The 15,120-nt window shown below is 40.4% G+C and overlaps 1 long non-coding RNA gene across 2 annotated transcripts in view; it reads right to left on the bottom strand.

The window, feature by feature from the left end:
* The window catches only part of LOC112546456 (uncharacterized), a 138,419-nt gene that overhangs the window by 88,363 nt on the left and 34,936 nt on the right, over positions 1–15,120 (bottom strand). The gene's annotated exons all lie outside the window — the stretch shown is intronic.

Genomic DNA, 15,120 nt, shown 5'->3' with positions numbered 1-15,120 from the left:
TAAAAATTATAATATTTTATAATAATTATGAAAAATGATAGTCATTTCTTTCAAAAACCAACACAGGTCTAAAATGTTGATGGCCTGTGTTAATACCAATTGGTCAAGCTAAAAGACTTTCCAGTTCCCCCTACTACATCTTTGGTTCTTACATGAACCAAAAGCACAAAAAATGGTGGATGCATTTAAAAACCACATTTAAAAAACACACTCTTCCCCATGCAGATGAATTATTGCAGATAGCTAATCTATGAGTTATACAGAACATACTCCTGCATATGTACAATCATGATCTATGATTTAGTTCACTTCCAAATTTCCTAAACATGAATAATATTTAGTTATTTTTCTTAGGACTATGCCAGGAAATTCAATACATAAATCAACAGTGCTTCATAAATCAATAGATACAAAAATTCCCCATCACTAGATCAGAAAGAAAGCCTCATTTCATAATATAGTCGGATCAGGGCTCCTGACAAAGGGGAGGGGAGAGCAGAAACAAAATGATAAGTTGTCTGAGAGCCTGGAAATTGAAAAGGGCCTGAGGCTCTCAGGTGTAGCCACCATCACTACCATGGCAACTGCAGTGGCCAGAGCCACAGGTCTTTTAAATAACTGCCAGAGCCGCATGAGGGGCGAACTGGGAATTACTGAAAGGCTAGCTGGCTAAGGCACACCTCTAGCCATGTCCATTCTGCTTGAGGCCCTGCTCTTTATGGGAGCCCAGAGCCAGCCCCCACATCTTGTCCAGAGCCCCAGCAATTCTGTCAGCAGCCCTGAGTCAGATTGACTAAACTTTGTACTTGATAGTCCAAATCTTGCAGATCACATATCAAGGGGCCCACTACTGGAAAGTGGTTATATAACTAAAATTAGGCTTTGAAGAAAACCATTCACTCTGCACAGTGGCCATTCATTTGCTACACCGAAAAAAGTGAGCAGCGAAGGCTTTTTTAAGTACCTAATTTGCAAATGTTGATCTTTATATTCATAACGGACATAAAATTAAGCATATGCATATTTTCAGGCTTGGAGTCTAAATGGGTAAAATTCATTATGCTCATTGTAAAGACGTGCAGATGATCTTTAACAATTCATGAAAACTGTCTGTGGTCCAGTTATTGGAATCATTACTTGATGTCTATACTGTTTATTTTATGCATACATTGGTTCAGTTTTATAGCAGGGGTGCTAGGAAATGAGCAGGAAGGCAGCACAATGGCTAAATAAGGAATCTCCTGGTAATGAGACAATGTTTAAGTTATTAATGGAGAATTATTACTTCCAGGATCGTGCAATGTTACAGAATTAAAAGTTGGGAGCCAAAAAGATCAAAAAGGAGAGTAAACAATTAAAAGGTCACTCATTAGGGAGAGTGTGGTGGCAGTTATCAGGGAGCTGTTCAGCGAACAGACTGACAGGGGAATGCGGGAATGTGTGAAGATGCACAATCTGCTTGTCTTAATGCCTCAGGATTGTACAGGTTAGGCCCGAACCTTAAGGGCAAGGTACACATGCATGCATTTTGTTGTGCACTTTCCCTGTGTTTATTCCTGATGTGCAGGTTAAACAATCATTGGTCAGAGAAGGCTATCTGGTCACAAACACCTAGGAAGAAAATGTGCATGTGCCAAACCTGCTAAATAATCATGGCTGAGATGCAGGGTACTAAAACCTAGGGCCCAGTCTAAGAGTGGGAGAACGGCTGGATTTTTCCCCGGGACAGGTGAAGGTATTTGTGCCATTATGGTGTGGAAGGAGGGATCCAGGTACCCATAATTAAGAAAAAACTATCCAATGATTCAATCATCTAAATATTAACTTTAATAGATCAAACAAATTTGCCCCTCTCCATTTTTTTACTGCTGAAATTGAACCCTAGGCAATTCAGCTTAGAAGGAATTCTGACAAGCATCAGATCAGGATTTAATGTACCTCTTGTGTGGTTTTGAGGCACAGAAAATGTACACAATTCACCCTCTACCCAAATATGTAGATCAATACAACAACATTTTCATGATCTAGGCAACCCTCTCTTCCCACCCTTTTTGCTTCTCTTGTTAATTAAAGCTGAGGCAAAGTAATTCCGCTATTTAAGAATGAGCATGGATAATGCCTACTATGACAATTAGAATCCTGTCTTCAAAATAAATATACAGCTATTACAAAATTGGTCTCCTCTCCTGATGACTAATTGGTAAAGTCATGTTATAAAAGTGATAATTCTTCCTCCTCCCCATGCATTATGAAAATAGGCTTATTATGAATATGCATAACTCAAAGACATTGTAGGAAAAATACCTCATGTAATATCAATTTTAAAGTTACAATCTGATGAATGTGTAGGTCCTAGTTTTGTGCATGTGGTATTCTTGTATGTGACATTAAAATATGAAGTGTGGCTCTGTTTATAATTCTAAATGTACTAATGAGGGCCATTACTGATTCTAGGGAATCTTAATGGCTTGATAACCAATGACCTGTGATAATTTTGTTTTTCTTGTAAGACCCAACTGTGGTTATTGGGTCTACAAAGATATGAGGCCAAGCCCTCTGATGCTCTCTTTAATTGATAAATGGGGTGAATTTATGAGCTGTCTCTATGTAAACCTTTTACATGGGGTAAGAAGGATGTATTTGGGGTTTTGGTCCTTTTTGGGGGGTTTGGTTTCCTGAGTGCTGAGCCCTTATAGATAAGCTCTCTCAGAGCTGAACTGGTTCATCACCTGTATTACTCTGCAGATGTGTAGTAACCCCGACTCTGTGTCTTGGCTTGGGGGAGGTGAGAGCTTTTGGCCCAGCAGAACAGTGCATTGAGGAGCCCCAGAGGACAGGAAGGTGAGCGTCAGTAGCTTGATTAGCACACCAGGGGACAACCTCAACGAGATTTCTCTGATCCAACCTTTTACATTCCCCAAATTAATATTATGTATAAATATACCCAGACTTTGCACTGCTAATTATTTTAGAACTATAAGCATATCTCTTTGTTTCTGCTGGGAAAATAAAATCCCAAAGGCTGATAATGCAGTGATGCTGCAATCCAATAATTAAGAGATTTAATTCTTGCTAGTTTATTCCACTGACATTGTAGAGTCTAGTCAACGTAGTTCTTGTGCTTAACAACTCATTCACAACTCCAGCAAACTCCATAAGAGAGGCATATGGACTCTGACATTTTTATGCTCCACTGAATAAAATCAAGGGGAATGCCACATTTTCTGTTAATACTACCTGGCTGTGTCTACACTGGCATGAATTTCCGGAACTGCTTAAAACGGAATACTATTCCCTCAGTTTTTCCAGAAAAGGAGCGTCTACATTGGCAGGCTGCTTTTCTGGAAAAACCCTTTTTCTGGAAAAGCGTCTGTGGCCAATGTAGACGCGCTTTTCCGGAAAAGACTACTGGGCTGTCTACACTGGCCCTTTTCTGGAACAGTGTTCCAGAATAAGGACTTATGCCCGAGCGGGAGCAAAATAGTTCCAGAATAGTGGCTGATTTTGTACAGTAGAGCGTCATTGCTTTTCCGGAAATTCAAGGGCCAGTGTAGACAGCTCGTAGCTTATTCCGGAAAAGCGGCTGATTTTCCGAAATAAGTGGCTAAGTGTAGACACAGCCCCTATGTGGTGATAAATCAGTCTGTTCACTCCATCACAAAGGGGAATCGAAACACCTCACTGCAGAAATGAGGATTAAAGGAATTTCTGGACACAAGAGGCCATACCCATAGCACCGGCTAAGCATGCTCACAGGGAAGACAGCATTCAAATTTCCATAGACAGAGCAGGAGAGCAGTTAAGTGTTGCAGTTTCTAACAGAGGAGTTGCTAAAGCTCCAGGTAGCCAAGACAGACTTTACAGTTAAGTCACTATACAACCTTTAAACTATGGAGGCCAAGGACAATGAGCTCATAGACTCCTAGAATATTAGAACTGGAAGTGACTTTGAGAGGTCATCGAGTCCAGTCTGCCACTAACTGAGGGAAAAACACCTCAGGAGTAACCTCAGTGAGATCCAAGGGGGATCCCAGGACAGACCAGAGGCACCAGAAGAGGAACTGAAACAGAAATTATTTCTTGGGGTCCTGGATTGAAACTAATGGATCTTTGGGTCTTCCTGCTCCAATTCCCAGACACTGACTGTAGTCATACTAGGCAAAGTTGCCAGTAACTCTTGCCATTTGGGGACACTTACTCCGACCACTAGGCAAAATTGCCACTGACTGTCATCATTAGGAACACAGCCAGCGACTACAGTTGCTAGACAAAGTGGCTGTTATATATTGAGTTGGGTGGTGTAGATATAGATCTTGTTGTTAGAGTAACTGAGTTAGGTCACGAGGGGTCAGCCCAGTCAGTTTGGACTCGTTCTAGATAGTTCTGTGTTATGGAATAAATGGACACTTGCCACTGCTCAAGCTCTCTGTGTTTCCAGTGATTTCTTTCTAAAGCATGGAACTCCAAATAATATAACAGTGGCCATCAGTTCTCTCCACTGGGAAACGCTACCATTGTCGCTGACTGCTATGAGAAGTGCCATTGATACTTGCAAATGGGTGACAGTCTAGAGTATCACTACTAGGCAATACTGCCGGCCCTTGACTCAAACTCCTCCTCCCCTCCTTTTCAGCACCACTTGGCAGCATTTGTATTCCAAACGGAGAAGAAACAAGAAAAAACTCTGTGGGAGAAATAATGATCTCAGAGACCTCAGTGAGAGTTCGGCCATTGATTTAAATGGTGCCAGTATTTCATCAACAGCATCTGACACAGAACAGATGACTCATATCGACTATAGAAACAATTCCCCTACAAAATTTGGAGTCAAACTGCAACTCTCCTATGCTTGTAATTTTCAGTGTATACAATGATTAAGCACACAACAATATCAGAATTTAATAAAAATGATTGGAAAATTATGGGGGAGAGGGGAGAAAGAGAATGCTTCCTCCTATAAATCTCCTGAAGGTTCTTTCTTGAGTTAGTAATTTTTTCCCATCCCCTTCTACCGAAGCATTCCTGACATTAAAGAAAAAATGTATGGCCAACTTAAGCAGAGGCTTGGAGGACACTGAATGGATAAATATATGGCCCATCTTTAAAGAGATGAAAATCTGTCTACCTAGAATAAAGAGTGTATTTTATACAATATTTTAAACTGGCAACAAAGGCAGCTAGATCCTTGGAGAGGAATCTTCCATATGCATTAAATACTGAAAAAATAAAATAAAATACAAGAGACTGACATTTAATGGTATTTGAGCTTCTTAAATAAACATCTATTAAATATCTTAAATTAGTAACATCCACACTTAGATTAAATTTACCCTTAATAATCTATGCACTTGACTAAAACCAAGATACTGGAAGTTAATTTTTACTTTAGAGTCAATCTACAACAACTTCCATTCTGTTTAAGCATCATTTCTTGTTATATGTATGCAAATGAATCATTCAGCAAAATGATTAAATAAAAAAGGCTTATGGAAACACAGGCATTCATCTTCTGAATTCATCTGTAACCCAATCACTTACGTTACATTGCATTTTCTTTTCTAGGTTTTACAGTTATTTTAGCATACTACATCACATTCCATATCCATATCACATTCTATATCTGTGTATTACGCATATACCTGTAGTACGTTCTGATGAAGCAAGTTGGCTAATTGAGCTCAGATTTGCTGGGGGCTGTTATAAACAGTGCTGCAACAACACACCACTCAGAACAAGGCAGAAAGTAATCAGAAATGAGCCCAGAGCAGTGAACTCCCAGGGAGTCTGGAAAGCTGATAGCAAGAAAACACACACACTTGCAGAGCACCGAGAGCTGATGACTATAAATTCAATACAAGATAGATGGTTTTGCACATAAGAATGTTATATTATATGCTAACATTAATCACTCAAAACCATCTCTGAAGCACTGTAAGCTGCTGTAAGGAATTTTCAACAAGTCCTTGTTTGCTGACAGCATCCCTGAGTTGGACTTGTCAGAGTGTTGTGCACCCTTCCACGCCCTGAGGGGATCCAGAATCCAATATGCCACACTAGAGAACCATCCCACTACCATAACATTCCAGTGTGTTATCAACATCCCCTTTTAGGATGACTATGGTTTGTTAGTCAGTGAGTTGCATTATGTTTAATCTCCACTAATCTTCGATTTTAGCCTGGGAGATAAAAGCAATTAAAAGTAGGAAATGTGTAATCAGTGAAGCTTTCAAGATTCATTTTCAGGAAGCTAGAGTACTCATTACTTTCTTCAATCAATGAACTTCATTAGTTGGTTAAATGCCACATGCAACCCTAAAGATACAAAATAAATATTTTCATATATAAAAAGAAATATTTTCAAAGAAGCTGTGCACCTCTGAAGACTGGCTCAAATATTCAGGAAATAGGGCCTGGTTCAAGGTTGGAGAAAGCTCATCAGGGCTTTAATTTGTTGAAATCTAGTCTTTTTTTCCCACCCCCAGCACAGACTGGAAAAGAGACTTGCTATGGACAATTTGGAGCTGCCCTGGCATAATCAGGAAGGAACTGTCTTTTGGAAAGAATGTCAAACATTCTGGGTGTTTCACTCAGCAATTTTGTTGCGGCAGTGGGTATTGGATTTGCAAAGCTCAGTGTCAAGACAAAGTTTGTGCATTGATGTAATAACTGAGGCCAAATAGGCCTACCTCTTTTCTGAGCTTACCTGTAAGAAAGTGATAAAAGTGGATGAAATAATTCCATCTGCTAAAATAATAAATGTTGATGGAAAGATACAAATGTTAAAGACAAAAACAAAACAAAACCCTGCAAGAGTCCAAACACCTAGGCTTACTGATGTAACTGGATGACTAGGTTGAAATCAAGCCTAGTAAGTTTATTTATTTATTTTTTATTTATTTAAATACTTTTACCCCGCCCCTCTATTTAAAATATTTGAGGTAGCTTACAAAATTTTTTTAAACACAATACAAATATATATAAAAATTTAAAATACGAAACCCCAGAGGGTCATAAACCCTGCTAAAAACATATAGAGAAAAGGAACATATACACACAGACTCAAATATTAATAAAAGCATGAGTAAAAAGGGTGGCTTTAGCCTGACGCCGTAACAATGCTAGCGTTGGTGCCATGCGAATATCCCGAGGAAGAGAATTCCACAGCCTGGGAGCAAAAGGTGAGAAGGCCCTGTTCTGCGTAGATATTAACCTAATCTCCACAAGTGGGGGATCACGAAGCAAAGCCTCCCAGCTGATCTCAATCCCTGGGCAGGTTCATATGGGAGAACACGGTCCTTCAGATACCTTGGACCCAACCCATTTAAGGCTTTATAGGTCATAACTAAAACCTTAAATTGTGCCTGGAAACATACTGGAAGCCAGTGCAGCTGCCGAAGCACTGGCATAACGTGTTCTGTATAATGAGTATTAGTTAAGACTCGAGCAGCTGCATTCTGGACCAGTTGAAGTTTCCGAAGGCTCTTTAGAGGCAAGCCCATGTAAAGTGCATTACAATAATCCAGTCGGGATGAACAAGAGCATGGATCACTGGGGCCAAGTCATGCTTGTTCAGGAAGGGTCGTAGCTGGCGGATCAGATGAAGCTGCCCAAAAGCAGTCCTGGCCACCAAAAGAATCTGGTTTTCAAAAGTTAAAAAAGGGTCCAAGAGGACTCCCAAGCTGCATACCTGTTCTTTCAGAAGGGGGGAGGGTAATCCCATCTAGAATAGGTGCCATGTCACATTCCCGAACAGATGGCCTCCTGATCCATAAGAACTCAATCTTATCTGGATTCAACTTCAGCTTGTTTGACTTCATCCAAACCATCACTGCCTCCAGACACCGATTTAGATCAGTCACTGCCACAGCTGGTTCTGATGTCACAGGGAAATAAAATTGGGTGTCATCTGCATATTGATGGTATAGTCCTTCCAAAACTCCTTATGTGGATATTAAACAGCCTGGGGGACAAGATCGAACCTTGCGGGGCCCCAAGGAGCACAATCGCCACGGGGTCAAATAGCAGCCCCCTAGTTCCACCTTCTGAAAATGTCCCGACAGGTAGGACTGGAACCACTGCAAAACAGTGCCTCCAGTACCCAACTCTGCCAGGTTTCCCAGAAAGATACCATGGTCGATGGTATCTAAAGCTGCTGAGAGGTCTAAAAGAATCAACAGGGATGCACTCCCCTTGTCTGTCTCCCAGCGTAAGTCATCTACCAGGGCAACTAAAGCCATTTCAATTCCAAAAACAAGCCAAAAGCCAGACTAAAATGGATCTAAGTAATCTGTTTCTTCCAAGAAAGCTTGGAGTTGCAAAGCCACCGCCTGCTTGAGTACCTTGCCCAGGAAGTGAATATTAGCAATTGAGTGATAGTTATTTAAATCATGTGGGTCCAGGGAAGTCTTCCTGAGTAATGGTTTTATCACTGCCTCTTTCAAGGCGGTGGGAACCATACCTAAAAGATGCATTAATAATCCCCTGGGCCCAGCCAGTCATCCCTTCCCAGCTAGATTTAATAAGCCGTGAAGGGCAGGGGTCAAGTGAGCATGGGGTCGGTCACAGTCTTCCAAGCACCTTGTCCACATCCTCAGTCTGCAATAGCTGAAATTGATCCAGAGAATGACTGGGTGGTACGCTCAACACATTCTGTACCACATTTACATAGCAACCAGAGTCCAAAACTGACCAGATGCGAGTGATCTTATCTGCAAAGTGCTTCGCAAAAAGAGCTCCTCCATTTTGTCATGAGTGTCAGACGTTGGATCAGAAATCAATGGATCAAAGTTTGTGTGAGAAATTAAGTCTAGCTAGTGGACAAAATAGTGAAGGGATGGGCTATTGTAGCCATCATTTCCTTTTGGGAACCTTAAACACACACCTATTGACTAAAAAAAAGTTTTGGGAAAAGAATCAAATTATCTTTCTGGATTTACTTCCATGACTGACACCCTCAGCATCTCTTGGTACCCTGGGATCTGCCATAGCATTGGTGGGCCTTCACCATTCTAGTAAGGACATTCTAGTCCTGAGAGATGTCCTTATCAAAACTGAGCCACATAAAGGGATCCAGATGACAGCCATTTCCAGCAGCTCTGGGTAGATCCCAAACACCACCTGAGATTTTAGATTTTTGTTCCTGTTTGACTCATCATCGAAGAGGTCATTTTTCTTTCATCCCCCATTCTTTTTCCTACCTCTTTCTCTCCTTTTTTTTTGGCCTTCTGAATCTTTTGCAAAACAGCTATGAGCCTCTGACCAGAGAGGCAGTTAAAAACGGTGCCCAAAATAACCTGATATTGACACAGTTTGCCTACTTCAAAGTGACTGGTCAGACCATGTGCTATGACCATATTTCTCCAGCAATGAGGATGTAAGCAAGAGGCAGCAGCACAGACAGAAATTGCATGTTCTTTCTTTGCTGTTCTCTTCTTTCCCCTTTTGTGTATTATAGTCTTGTTTTTTATTTCCAGTTCTGATTCCCTGAAGATAAAACAGTAGTTCCAGTCCATTTGAACTATCTTCTCTTCTCCTGCTACTACTACTGAAATCTCCCCATTTGGATGCACCACCATGCCTCAGTTTTCCTTTTTTTTATGAAATGGTACAGAGCAGAAAAGTGACCAAACACTGTCAACTTTAGAATTTCCATTAGGTGCTACAGCATTATCCATACAGTTCTTCACCGAGTATTTGCTATCAATAAGAATTGTATCTACATATTTCAAATTTCTCTGCTTTCTAATGCATTTATCATCACTGCAAATAATCCAAGTCTGAATGCCATCAGAGAATTTTATTATACCAGAGTGAAGTTTAGATAATAAAGGAAATCCTGGTTTTCCTAATGTTACCTAATTTGAGGAGATAGTGGGTAATAGTGGGTACATGGTTCTTGAGTGGCAATCACAAAATACCATGAGCAAGCAAAAAAAAAAAAAAAAAAGACTGAAATAGTATTGACAAGGAGTACTTAATGTTTAGTAGTTTTCCTGTAAGCCATTTTTTCTCCATTTACGAATGTTACCGAGTAATTTAGACAGGACCCACCCTTCCTCATTTCAAATGGTCCCTTATGCTGCAATTAATCCCATGAAGTCAACAACTTTACTCAGGAGCAAAGTGATCAGTCAGTATGAGTAATGAAGCAGAACCTAGCCCAACATAAGTTAAATGAAATAAAACTAATTTTTTGTGAGACATCTAACAAGGTTTTGATGGTTTTCAATACAAAGAAGTGTAATCACTTTGATTCTCTGCAGAGTGCCAGGAACGGGACATGTCCAACCCAGAAGGGGGGGGGGGTGGAAATGTGGAAGAGCACCACTACCCTGATCCTTTTGTTTTTGCAACTAGATTTTAACCAAACTTTTTTGGGGGTTCTAAAAAATGTTTGGATCTCCTCTAGTTACTTCCACTTTTAGGCCAATTTCCTGCTCAAACTACTAGATTACACTCTTTTGAAGTGATAAATTAATGATGCTGAAAGACCGATTTAAATCAAAACTTGTACAACAGCCACTAAAACATATATACAAGCAGCTGGTTTGCAGCATTTTCAACACAAATATTTGATAATAGTGGATTACAGTATGAATTAATTATGTACATGATAGGAATGTTGATCTTGAGTACTTGTATGTTACAATTATTCCAATTGTTGGGTTTTATTTTTGAACACATGTACCGTTACTAAATGTGTGTGTGTGTGTGTGTGTGTATGAAATTTGTGTAATTTGGTAAATCACACCACTTTTCTGTCTGCTTTATAACTTTAATAATTTAACAATTATTTAATAATAATGCCTAGTTTTATATATATTACAATACTTTTCATATATAGTCCTTACTGGGGTTTAGAAGGAAGGTAATAATCATTTTATCAGCAGAGACACTGAGGCACAGAGCAATGAAGCAACTTGCCCAAGGTCACTCAGTAGACCAGTGGCAGAAAAAGGACTAGAACAAAGTTCACAAAATCCCTATACAGTGTGTTATTCATTACATGATACTTCAGTCCTCATCACTTCCTCTTCTCAAAATATACACTAGAGCTATAAACTAACATTCAAATGAAATTGCACACCAAAATGACTTTGACGCTTTGTTCCATTACTATGCAGCATGAATTAATACTGTTAAGAAAGAATAAAGGAATATTTGCAAAGTTTAAAAAGTATTTTACAAGGCAGATAAAACAAATTAAAGTACCAAAAAATAGTAACACCTGAATAGTGAATTCACCTGGTACTAATGTGGTTCCTCATTAGGATTCTAAGGATGTCAGATCCTATCACAAATTTCAGTTTATCATGTATCAAGTGGACTCACATAACATAAATAACCCTGGAGAAAGGTCACCTAAGGTTGGAACTTAAAATCTATTAGCATGAATGTCTTGGGTGAAACAAAAATCAAAAGGTATGATTTTATTTGAGCATTTCCAGTACAAAGGTATAGTGGGGCTCACAGCTGATACAGAAATGAATGCTTTGGAGGGATAGCCAAATTAGTCTGTAACTGGAAAAACTTAAAAAAACCAAAAATGGTCTAGTAACACCTTAAAGACGAACAAAACATGTAGATAGTATCATGCACTTTTGTGGGTACAACCCACTTCTTCAGATGAAACTTCTTCTGAAGAAGTGGATTGAACCCACGAAAGCTCATGATACCATCTATGTGTTTTGTTAGTCTTTAAGGTGCTGCTAGACCATTTTTTGTTTAAGCTTTTACAGAAATGAATGATGTGGACAGCAATTTATTTGCCCTACCAAAATCTCTTGCTTTGACTTCAGCTTCTTTTAACTGGCCACAAAAATTCAAGTGTCTGAGTACCATGCTTTAAATGTGGAGTTGGCAATAAAACTATGCAATCGTTATTTTCCATAGATAACAAGGAAGTTTTTTTATTTTTTGCACATTTCAAGAAATGTGAAAGAAAATACTCTTGCAGATGCTTTTCTGATTTTTTTCCGCTTATGACAGTGTTTTTTGCTACCTAACATTACTTCTAACATAAATATAATTGGCATGAACTTTGGTACCATCTCTATCTCCTTTGTGTCATAGTCAGAGGGAAGTCCTCATTTGACATTAACCGGATGGTGTAAAGCTGGAGAAGATGACTTCGCAGAGAAACCTAGGAGCATGCCAAAGTCACGGATAAGGGTATGATGAGTGTGCAACACTCCAGACATTCTAAGTCAGCATAGCAACAGATAAGAAACTATTAACCTGCATCTCAAGGACATAGAAGAAGGTGGGGAGGGGGAAGAAAAATATCAAAAAAATCAACTACCAAGAATAGCTCAAATTCACCTGATGGAGCAACAATTGGCATTATTGATAATTGCCTCTCCTCAGATATAAAGAAGGGGAGTTCCTTGTCCTCCTTAGTCACATTTCTTAGAGAAATACATGTGGGGGAGATAAATAAAGGGCGTAGTAAGTTGAGGGTCAGTAACATGGAGTCAGCAGGCCTGAATAGAGGCCTGTAACATGAAAACAGCAATAAGCCTGCAATCTAGCGAGCAAGACTTTGGTTCAGCAACACAGTAGTCAAGAAAGAGGCCCTATTGATAATTGTGCGATTGTGCAAGTTAGGTGGAGCATGGCAAGACATAGAGAGGCACCTAGCACAGACTGTAAGCCAAAGGGGAGTAGCGGACCATCTTAGTAAGGAATGTCTTGGTACAAGGACTTCCTAGGAGCTATGCACATACTGATCTGGGTTCAGGACCAGGTTGAAACCGACAGGATGACGAATAGAAGGTGAGCCTCCCTTACACAAGGTGAGGGGTGGTAACCAGGAAACAGAGGGTAGCAACCTGGTACGTAAAGAAGTGATGTCAGTTGTTTGTACCCATCTGTAGTAGGACACCACAAAGGGTGCTCTCTGGCCGACCATGGAGGGGGCGCACTAGGTGCCTGAACAGCAGGTGTCATTGCCGAACCTTACAGAATGCACAGTTACTTAACTCTAACTAACTGCTGTTAATATTTGTTATATGGCAATAAGCCTGCCTGATGTTGGTACCTTGTCAAAGCGGACCAAAGGCACAGTGGTGTAGCATTGTGGGATCTCTGCTATCAACTGTTAGAGCTTCGCATTTGACAATAAACCTGCTCGATTGATTTCAAACCTTGACTGCATCGGTCATTTCCAGCAGCTCTCAGAGATCTCCTGTGTCAACCCAAGTGCACGGGGTCTAACACTCTAGATAAAGGGAGCTCTGATAGTTACGGATGCAGCCAAAAGTTTATGACCACCGACGGAGTAGAGGTTCTGTCAGGAGTGCTCCAGGACAACCCCAAGAACTCTGACCAGACAACACCGAAAAGCTGACAGTACAGACCACTGAAGTATGACAAAGGGAACCTGTTTTATTCTCTGTGGTACATTCTGAACTAATGCAGATGACCTCTTTTCCAAGTATGTGTTGGAGCTAGGTTTGGCATAGCCAGAGCACCATGTGTTCCATTGATTCTGGACTGCAAAACAACCATCTCTGTCACAGTATCGGCAGACCCTTTAAGAGATTAGAGTTGAGTCCTTGTCTGGTCAAGATGATGGGTTTGGGCTTAATCTTGAGGCAGGTGACTAAGCATCAAGTGATAGGAATCCCTCCCCCTGTAGGATTCTGTGCCATCAGAGAGAGGAAGTCTTGGGTGTCTGGAAAAGGAAGGGTTCTCCAGAGAGTTCCAGTGTCTGTTCAGAAAGTTCTAGGGAACAGAGAGATCTGTAGAAAATAAATTGTCTAAAAAGGAACAAGAGGCAGAGTGGAGTGGGCAGCAGGATCCCCACACTAGTCAAATTAAAAGGCCTAGCTGGGGTGACCTGAGATAAGGGTAGAAATCTTATGAGAAAAGAGGCATAAGACAAATCAAGCTGCAGAACCAAGGACTTGGAAAGGACTGTGGAGGTCAGCTAGGGGCTAAGGAAATTGTGGCACGGGAGTGAAGAGAATGAGGAAGTTATGTGTTCTTTTGATAAATTTCATATGCCCCCTCTGGTTATCTGTGTGATATTATTCTGCCTGAACACAGAGGGCTCATCTAGACTATGCTAGAGTGTCGAAAGAGGATATGCAAATTCCCGTGGAAAAGCTCAAAAAGCCATGTACACCGCATTTTGAGGAAGAGCGGCTTTACAACAAAGGGGCGGGGGTTTGCCAAAAAAGCCACATCTAACCTACTTTCACTTTCGAAAGCTTTGCGATCAGAAAAAGAGATCAGAAAAAGATATGCAAATTATCTGGGAATTTGCATATCCTCTTTCGACAGTCTAACGTAGTCTAGATGATCCCAGAGAGTTAACTCAAAGAATGCTTATGGAGAAAATGGCAAGAAACAGAAGTACCACAAAGGCATGGGGCTATTAGCAGCTATACCAACAGTCCTTGAAGAAACAGTGAGGAAATCATTAATTGGAACTAGACCAGGTGTATTAAGGGGACTTCACAGTCTAAAAACCTCAGAATTGAAAAAGGTCAGTCTGAAGCAGGGGCAGCGGGAGGTATCTGACCAGGGAAAACCAGTGAAAATTGACAGGCTGGCAGAAGACAGAGGGTGCATGCATTGAACGTACATTTCTGCTTCTCCTGCCCAAAGTGATTAGCTGGACAGAGAGGAATTTACAGAAGCATTCAAGGAAAGATTAAGGAGAAATATATGAATAAAGAGTTTTAATTTTACCCTTTAATCTGGGTCAAAAAATAAATACTTTGTTCTGAAGCCATTGTAACTAGTTACCACAGAAAACAGTTTACCGGAGCCAAATTCAGCTGGAAGAGAGACCCAGAGATCCAATCTGAGGGCAGTTGCAGGGAAAGACAGAGGAAGACAGGCTGTCATTCCTGAAGCTCACTCCTCAGGAACAAAGAGGTCCTTAGACATGATGCAGGAGAAAAGCTTGTTTGGGTTTATGATGACATTTTAACTGTTTTAATTAAACAAGACCCTCAAAGAGGGATATTTTACCTTGCCCAAGAGTCTTGGGCAATATGTAAAAACACCAAGGACATGTTTACACTAGGAAATGATTTCAAAAGGACTAAAATTGACTTAACTCCTGATTTAACAAAATTGAAACAGCATGTCCCCACTATGGGAAAACAT

Source organism: Pelodiscus sinensis, chromosome 8 (genome assembly GCF_049634645.1).
Source record: "Pelodiscus sinensis isolate JC-2024 chromosome 8, ASM4963464v1, whole genome shotgun sequence".
NCBI lineage: Eukaryota > Metazoa > Chordata > Testudines > Trionychidae > Pelodiscus > Pelodiscus sinensis.
This window is presented reverse-complemented; position numbering and strand designations above follow the sequence as displayed.